Source organism: Chaetodon trifascialis, chromosome 2 (genome assembly GCF_039877785.1).
Source record: "Chaetodon trifascialis isolate fChaTrf1 chromosome 2, fChaTrf1.hap1, whole genome shotgun sequence".
In the NCBI taxonomy this organism is placed as follows: domain Eukaryota; kingdom Metazoa; phylum Chordata; class Actinopteri; order Chaetodontiformes; family Chaetodontidae; genus Chaetodon; species Chaetodon trifascialis.
In genome coordinates this window covers 1943524-1952089 of record NC_092057.1, presented here as the reverse complement: position 1 = coordinate 1952089, position 8566 = coordinate 1943524, and the positions used below count along the sequence as shown (strand labels likewise).

The 8566-nt window shown below is 48.5% G+C and overlaps 1 pseudogene; it reads right to left on the bottom strand.

Annotated features, from left to right (window-relative positions):
• Positions 1 to 3154: 3154 nt before the first annotated feature.
• LOC139337254 (protein ELFN1-like) lies at positions 3155 to 8144 on the bottom strand (annotated as a pseudogene).
• Positions 8145 to 8566: the final 422 nt, after the last annotated feature.

The window sequence follows — 8566 nt, the reverse complement described above, 5'->3', positions numbered from 1 at the left end:
ACACAACACAAGCTCCCGGTGAAGATGTCCTCGCTGCATGCTCCATTGTTCCTGTCTGTTGTCAGTAGGACCTCGATTTATTTCCACTTTCTAGGCATTGTTGTTTCAAAAACACAGTTTCTCTTCATCGCCCTTCAGAGAGTAGCAGCGCTGATGAGGGTCGCTGTCGACCGTCGGCTCGTCGCCGTCGTCTGACTGTAGACGAGCGCTGCTGCTCTGTGACACGTGATGAATTCAGGCCATTATTGTTCATAAACAGAACGGAAAAAAACCCAAAAAACAGTAGTTTAATACATCGCTACATTGCTATTACTGTTACTCAAAGAATGCTCAAGTGAGGCTTAAGAATCAAGCAATTATAAAATTGCAGTCAGGAAAGTATAAGTTAAGAAACCAGGAATTGAAAAAGATGAAAGAAAATCGAATGTTTTAAGGCTGTTGTTTAGTTAAAGCCACAATCTGGGACGTGTGACGCAGAGACGAGCGCGGCGCATCGGCTTCCTCCTTCATTGTTTGCTACAGCGGCAGAGGAGCGTCAAAGCCGCTGCAGCGCGACGGAGGAACGACGAACCAATGAGCTTCCGCGGCGCTACGAGCAGCTGTGGACGTTTCACTAACCCACGATCATGGCTTTAACCGGGCTGAACGACTTGAGCATTCTGAACTCATTACAGCACAGAAAAAAGATTTTATACAGTGTTTCATTCACCAATAAACTTTCCATTGTTTGCCAGCTCGCTTCTTTCTATTGTGTAGTTTTCAGTGTTGTTTCAAGGAGTCAATTCTGTTTCAATTCAGAAAGCAAAGTGGCTGCGATTCAGTCGGTACAAGCATTCGTAATTCCAAATCGTTTGTCAATACTCTGAATACTACAAGCTTGTTAAATTCAAAATCCACTGAATTGAAATGTTCTTGACTCCATCCCTGGTTCAGTCTTGGTAATGAGTTGTTGCAGCACGGCTCTGTAGAATAAACAGCAGTGTTTCTCCCTCCAGCCTCTGCTCTCCTGCAGACGTTCAGACATACGTGTGGTCTCCTTTCACCACGAGCGATACCAATTTCACCGTCACGCCTCTCGTGTCGGGAACGTTTTGGGTTGAAAACCTTCGATAAGGCAAAACACCATAACTGTTACTTCAACAGACGTGTGGACGTTTGGTTCAGTCGGCGAGTCCATGAGATTCTGCCCCGAGCGGGTCAGTTTGTGTTTTTAGAAAGCCAAATATTCCTTATTTGTCTCCCAATTCAGAAACACAAGTGGCCGTCTGAGCAAAGCTTCCTATCGTCAGATGAGGACACTGTTTGAATACAGCTTCACGTCAGAAACAGAAAATCCAGCTGCTGAACAGTATTAATTTCTCAAAGAATACATTCATCTGCGTGTGGTCGTGTGTGTGTATGAAACTGTAAGGGTGACGGTGGGGGGCCGGGTCGGGGGCCATAAGGGTCAATTTACTACCACAGTACTTTGGTCTTAGAAATGATTGGAGGATAGAAGGGGAGCAGTGAGCCAATGGTGGCGGAGCTTTTTGTGCAAATCGTCTTTCTGTTTGGCAAACTGATGCGTGTCAATGTGAAGGAGGAGAGGAGAGGAGAGGAGAGGAGGGGAGGGGAGGGGAGGGGAGGGGAGGGGAGAGGAGAGGAGAGGAGAGGAGAGGAGAGGAGAGGAGAGGAGAGGAGAGGAGAGGAGAGGAGGGGAGGGGAGGGGAGGGGAGGGGAGGGGAGAGGAGAGGAGGTCTGTATACGCAGTATTTAAAATCACTTCAAATACTTCTTTGTGATTTATCACGTTGGCACAGTGGCACCACAGTGGAACCAGAGGAATCCAGAAAATGAAGAGTAGAAAGGCGGGAGGCGGGAGGAGAAAGCAAACGAAGCGCTGGTAAAACACAGTGGCTCTACAGTGTCGGGAGGGAAGCTGAGAGTTTCCAGGTCTCTTCCTAAGAGTCGTTTTGTGATTTTGAACAGTGCAGATATGTTTCCCCTGTGGAAATTCAAGACATTCATTTGAAGATTAGAATTTTTAGTTCGATTTCAAAATCAAAAACGTACCGTTGTAAGTGAGAAGGTAGGTAACTAACTCGGGATTCTGGTTTCTGAAAAGTCTGAAAGATTTCAAAACCATGGTTGTACAAACAAAACAGTCACCTCTGTTGCAAATATAGAACTTCTCTCTCTCATCTGTACAGCGTTCCCTCTTTAGGAGGATGAGGAGCAGGTGCGGCGGGGGCTCGGCAGAGAGCGCGCCCCCCCCCCCCCCCGTAGAAAAGAAGAAGTCAGACGTCTCGTCCGTCACGCTGCTCGTCTCTGTTGGTGTGCACTTCTCAGCCGAGAGGTTCGAAACAGTCAAAACACAGTCACACGACGGAGCCATGCCATATTCAAAGAATAGAGTATTAATGATGAGGAGCATAGGAATAAGAAGAAGAGCAGTAATGTAATAAGAATAATTAATAGTAATAACATATCATTCTAGGTTTTTTAAATCCTGTATATAAAAACAGTGGCGAGGAGACGTTGGTACACAGTAGGGCTCGACTATCCCCTGCTTTGATTTGGCACATGAAGCTCGCTCTCTGTGAGCGCTCCCTACTCCTCAGCACAGTTGAATATTACTGTTGCCTGGCGACCCATCCAGAATTCATCGTTTTGATGTTTTAAACCATCCAAATCACGGCAAACCTTTCAAAGTGTCTTTCTTCTTCTTTTTTTTCTCTCAGTAGTATCGCAGGGCGCGATGCCAAAACAACCACTGGCTCATCATCAGTCCGCCGCCGCCGCCGCCGTGAGATGAAGCTGCCGCGGTCGGGGTTGGCGAGCGTCAGTCTCGAGGCAGATTGAAAGCGTAGCCGAGCTGTTCAGGATGGGTTTCCCGGCAACGTTTAAGGTTTCTGTTTCGTAATGTTGATTATTTTTTCTTCTTCGTTCAAAACTTCGTACAAACAGCTACATAAGTCTGAGCTATGATGTTCATCACATTACAAAAGTAACTCAGTCGCTCTATAAGTTAGGATTCTTCTGTCAGTGTACTATATTAGTTTGGTCCTCCATGTTCTCAGAAGCAAAGGCTTGGTTTGTGTAAAGTGTGTGTGTGTGTGTGTGTGTGTGTGTGTGTGTGTGTGTGTGTGTGTGTGTGTGTGTGTGTGTGTGTGTGTGTGTGGATGCATGTGTGCCTGTAATTGGTGTGTGTTTGTGTGTATTTACAGGTCATTGTTGTATCTGTATCAATATGCTGTGGGCGTAGTGTTGGTATCTTCCATCCTCGACGTGTTGGGGGTGTCCGGATGTGGGATCAGGTCTTCTGCTGGGCAGAGACGCCCTTCCAGTAGTCCAGTATGTCATGGAGATCCTCATCCTTGGCAAACTGAACCTTTCGCCTCAGCGCGTGCCCGGCCGCCACGTATCCTTCGTCTTCCATGGACGCCTGCCGGTGCCTCTTGCGGTGCAGTTTGAACCTCTCCCACAGCCCCAGGGTCGGGGTGCAGAGGAGCCCCTCCTCCTCCTCGTCTTCCTCTGGGCTGGAGCAGTAGCTGAGGTTGTGGTACTGGGGGGAGAGCGGGTAGTGCGGCGAGAGCTGCGAGTAGGCCAGCTCGCGCTGCTTGGCCTGCCTGCTGAGGGTGAGAGGGTCTAACACAGAGGGCTTACGGCCGCCGGGGTGGTGGTGGAGCTCCTGGAGGATCTGGGGGTGGTGCTGCAGGTCCTGCAGGTGCTGCTGGGAGCCGGGATAGGAGTGGCGGTGTTCGTTGTATTGGCGGATTCTCTGGGCTTCAGCTCGGAGGATGGCCGCCGCCGGGGTGACTGTGCGGATGGCGTCCCCGCCTCCCCTCTCCCCCCTCTCTCCGGGCGAGGTCCTCTCGATGTAGCGGGTCTCTGACGAGTGGTAGCCCCCCTCCGAGCGGAACGAGCGAGGGCTCCGGGCAGAGCCTGGAGAGGAGGAGGTGCTGGGCCTTTTGGAGGTCGGAGGAGCCTCCATGCTGTGGTGTCGCTGCAGCGAATGGTGGTAGCTTCTCCCGCGCTCTTCTCTCCCTCCTCTTCCTCCCTTATACACCGGGGAGAGGAACTCACCTCCTCTTTCTCCTCTCTCTACTTGCTCAGAGAGAAGCACCAGCTGTGGCTCTGCAGTGGAAACAGCTCCTCCGCCTGCAGACGAGGGGGATTTGATCCCCTGTTGAAAGGAGGTAGACTCAGATTTGAGAGCATCTATGCAGTTGTTGATGATCTGGTTAACTTTATCGACTTCTTTAGCGATGGTGGAGATCTCTGCCACTGAGCCCTGGGGATTTGCTTGTGGCGACATCTCCCTCTCCCTCTCTCGCTCTCTCTCCCTTTCAATGCCGGACCCTCTCACTTCCATGTAGTTCAGTTTAGCAGGCTTGTGCGGTGGTGTTTCTATCACCTCCTGCAGCTTGTATGGATCAATCTCGCTGCCCTGGGGAAGGTACGGCATTCTGGACAGACTGTCCCCAGCCGCAAGTTTTTGGGAAACAGATCCTCCGCTGCCTCCCTCTATGTCCCCTTCTCCACCGTACTTGAGCTCTATGAGAGTCCTCTGGATCCTGCTCATCTTCCTTTCCTTCTCCTCCATGATCCTCCTCTTCCTCAGGCAGTGGACAACCAGGCCGAGGAAGAGCAGCATGCCAAACAAACAGCCTAAAATAGTCATAATGTAGTGGGTGGCTGATGACTGATTGGCTGTCCGTTCAGCCTCAGTCCGGCGGCCGGTGGAGATCATCAGACAGGTGTGGTTGTAGCGCAGGGAGTTTCGTATAGAAGCCACACAGTATGTGTAGTCCGTGTTCGGTTTTAGGTTCTTTAGCTCGATATCTTCTCTTTGATTTTTCAGATTCTGGATATCTGTGAAGAAGCTGTTGTTGTAAAGCACCAGGATGTACATTTTCCTGTACGGGTGAGGAATCTGAACCGTTATCACAGCGCTGGAATGCTGCACCTGCTTTAGCGTCATGATCGGATTGATGCTGATCGGACTCAAGCTGATTGGCTCATCAGGAGGGGTCCCGGAAGCGCAGTCGTCCAATCCGCAGGGAGAGGCGAAATCAAGGGGCGGGGTGGTGGAATCGGCCACTTCGATGAAATTGAAGGGCGTCACGCTGCTGCCGTCGTCCGTGCACACGAGACTGAGCACGTGCAGAGCGTTGCGTTGGGTGGGCAGGCGGGGGTTCTGGCTCAGGAGGTTGTAGCCGAAGAATCCTTGAGGGGAGTCGCACACCATCCTCTCGCTGGTCCTGTTGGGGAAGGCGGAGAGCCAGCGCAGGAAACCCAGCAGCTCACACGAGCAGTTGAAGGGGTTGGTGTAAAGTTCACAGGTGGTCAGCTTCGAGAGTCCAGAGAACAAACTGCCGTCCAGCACCTGGATCCTGAGGCGGGACAAAGACAAAGATTTCACCGTCAGATGCTCTCAGAGCTGAATGCCTCCGAGCTGCTAACCACTTCACATTGTCTGAACGTTTTCCACACATGCAGACGTGTAAAGTCAATGCATTTCCTCTCTTAAAGCACTTCTTACTGAGTCTTCTTATACTTCACTTTATGCTCTTATACATCTCCCAGAATGCCTTTCAACAAGCCCCAAAGAGCAGTTAAACCTGTTCCATTCAGCTGGTGCTTTTCCATTTGAGTCAAGAGATCAATACCAGTTAGTACCGATAGCAAGGGCGAGACAGTTATTCCCACTGGGAACAAGGAGGAATCTCAACTTTTATTGAAAAGATGGCAGCGTTGTTGCAGCGTTGCATCATGGTTAACTGAGGATGCTGTCAGTGAGAAAATGACTATCTGCTGCAGTGCTTTCTTTTCCTGGTAGAGAAAACATCAGTGCAAATTGGTGAGTTTAGAGAGCAGCCATTGGGCTGATGACACGACGCCTGACATTTACTGTTGTTTCAGTTGTGTTTAAAAAAAAAGTACTACGTTCTCCAATTTAGCTCCAGCTCAGCTCTGCTGGACACAGTAAAACTCGCTTTTTTTTTCAGGTTCAAACAGTAGATGTTTTCTAGTTTTTCTTGATAAGAGACTTCAGTGATTGATCTATTAATAACCTCTTTCTCCAGGTCTAATTGATTCATCAGCTCGTTGTTTAGCTCCACCGCAGCATGCTTTCGCCCTCTCTCTCATTAGACGCACACACGCACACACACACACACACACACACACACACACACACACACACCCAGGTCGATACCTGTTCATGGACAGGTCTATATTCTCGATGTTGGGGCATTCCCAGAAGGTGTTGGGTGTAACAGTCTCGATGAGGTTGGCCTGCAGGTAGAGATACTGCAGCTTGCCCAGGCCTCGCAGCATCCCCTCGGTCAGGTTCCTCAACTTGTTGAAGCCCATCTGGAGAACCTGGGGAGACAAAGGCAAGTGGGATTATTCTAATCTCTGAAGAGCCGACCAGCGCCAGGCATCGCTCGCTGCGAGCCGGGAACATACAGAACAAACAGACGACTGTTCAGTACTATTCATGTTTCACGTGGTGATCTAAGCCTCTGCGCTGTGCTGAATTTACTAAGATCTTCTTCACATTTTACCTCCTGGCACTGCTCCAGCGGCTCGGTACATGTGCCAGCTCATTACGGCTGCGCTCAGCTCAGTTTGGTGAAACCGCTTTTGCCTCAATGTCTCTGGAAGCCATAATGAGCGGGTGTTGTCTTTGTTGTGTGAGCGTGTCGATCTGTGTGTGAGGCTGGAACAGCGCAGTATCACAGTGTAAAAATACTCCCTTTGATTACACTCACAAGTCCTTCATTCAGAAGTTTACTTCAGTGAAAATATTGGAGTTTCAATTGCAAAATGTCTGTAAATATTAATAGTAATCATTATTCATTATGAGGAATAAAAAGATACTTTTTCGGTACCTTACTTTGAGAAATACAAACATGTTATTTTTTCCTAAAACTCTTTTTTTTATTTACCAAATGAAGTTTAAGCTCTGAAATATTAAATGCTGTAGAAAAACAAGAACTTTGCCTGAATAAAACTCAAAGAAATCACGATTCAGATCTAAATATTTCATCAAAGGGTAAATAAACACACTATGGATGATTTCAACACCTGGTGCTACTGCTAAGTTTTAAACCAGTGCTAAGCAAAGACATCCAGCATTATATATAATTGCATAATTGGCTTGGATTTAAAGGTTGGTGCAGTTTAATCTATAAACTTTATTCTGAGCAAATCTTTCCTCTGTAAAACATGAACCTCACCGTAACACAATCCAACATTATAACTCTAAATAAATAAATGTAGTGGAGTGACAAGTCAAACATTTCCCACTGAAATGTGGCGCAGCAGAACAAAGCAAGCGAACGAACTGTGAGGCTAACCTCCGAACACAGCGCTTAAAAGGTAAAAGCACTTCCTCCATTGTGTGCATGTGCATTAATAAGGGCATCCTTGGATGTGCACGTGTGTGGATGTGCACGTGCACTGTGCAGACGCTGGGGTTGCTCACCTGCAGGTTGAATTGTGCTGAGAACGCGCCGTCCTCCACGTAGCTGATGTCGTTCTTGGTGAGGTTCAGGTAGGTGAGGTTGCCGAAGCGACTGAGTGAAGAATAATGCACCGACCGTATCTTGTTCTCGTTCAGCCTCAGATCCACAATAGTGCTGTTGAGAGACGTGGGAGGGCTGTAGATGTGTGGCACAGAGGCCGAATGATGTCTACAAAGCTGTCTTTGACTGGACGTTTCCTTACCTGTTAATGTGGGAGGGGATGGCCTCGTAAGGCGGCTGGTTCATGCTGCAGATGGCCAGCCACACAAAGCCCTTCTCCCCTTCGATCAGCCAACAGTCAGCTGTTACCATTGGCAACCGCATTATTGACAGCAGGGCGAGCCAACAGAGGAAGGAGCTGGCTGTGGACAGGACCACTGATGAAAAGCCTCCAGTCACGTTATGTCTCTGCCGTCCCTGTCCTGTCCTCTGGGCCATTTGGGATGTCGTCACAATATCCATTTGAGAAAGCCGAGCGGAGACGCTTGCCATCTAACATTTATTCATGCAGGCTAGCGCCATCTGAGAGGGAGTGGGGGCTGCTGTGTACAGTAATATATCAGCGTGTGGTGGCCTGGTACTGCCCGTTTCGTCAGATTTGTGTCTGTCCTGGTTGAGGTGTAGTCACAGCATGGTAAGATGTTCCTGTTTCTGTTTGAGGTTAACTGAATTAAGAATCTATCAAAGTAGAAATGGGTGCAGGAACGGGATGTGTCACTTCATTGGCAGTATGTGTGTCTCCGTAAACTGTACCAATTGTTCAATTAGGGGGTCACATTTGATTTGTTATGTAGAAATTGGCAAGCGGAAGTCGTCCTGGTGCCAGATTGGCTGGTGCTCATGTCTTCTGTGGCCATCTGCATCTCTGATTGGACGAGCAGCTCTTTTCTTTCTTCCTCATTGCTCACTGCTCTGCACTTGGTGTGAGAACTCGTCCCTGGAAAGAAAGAAAGAAAGAAAGAAAGAAAGAAAGAAAGAAAGAAAGAAAGAAAGAAAGAAAGAAAGAAAGAAAGAAAGAAAGAAAGAAAGAAAGAAAGAAAGAGGAGTGTTAA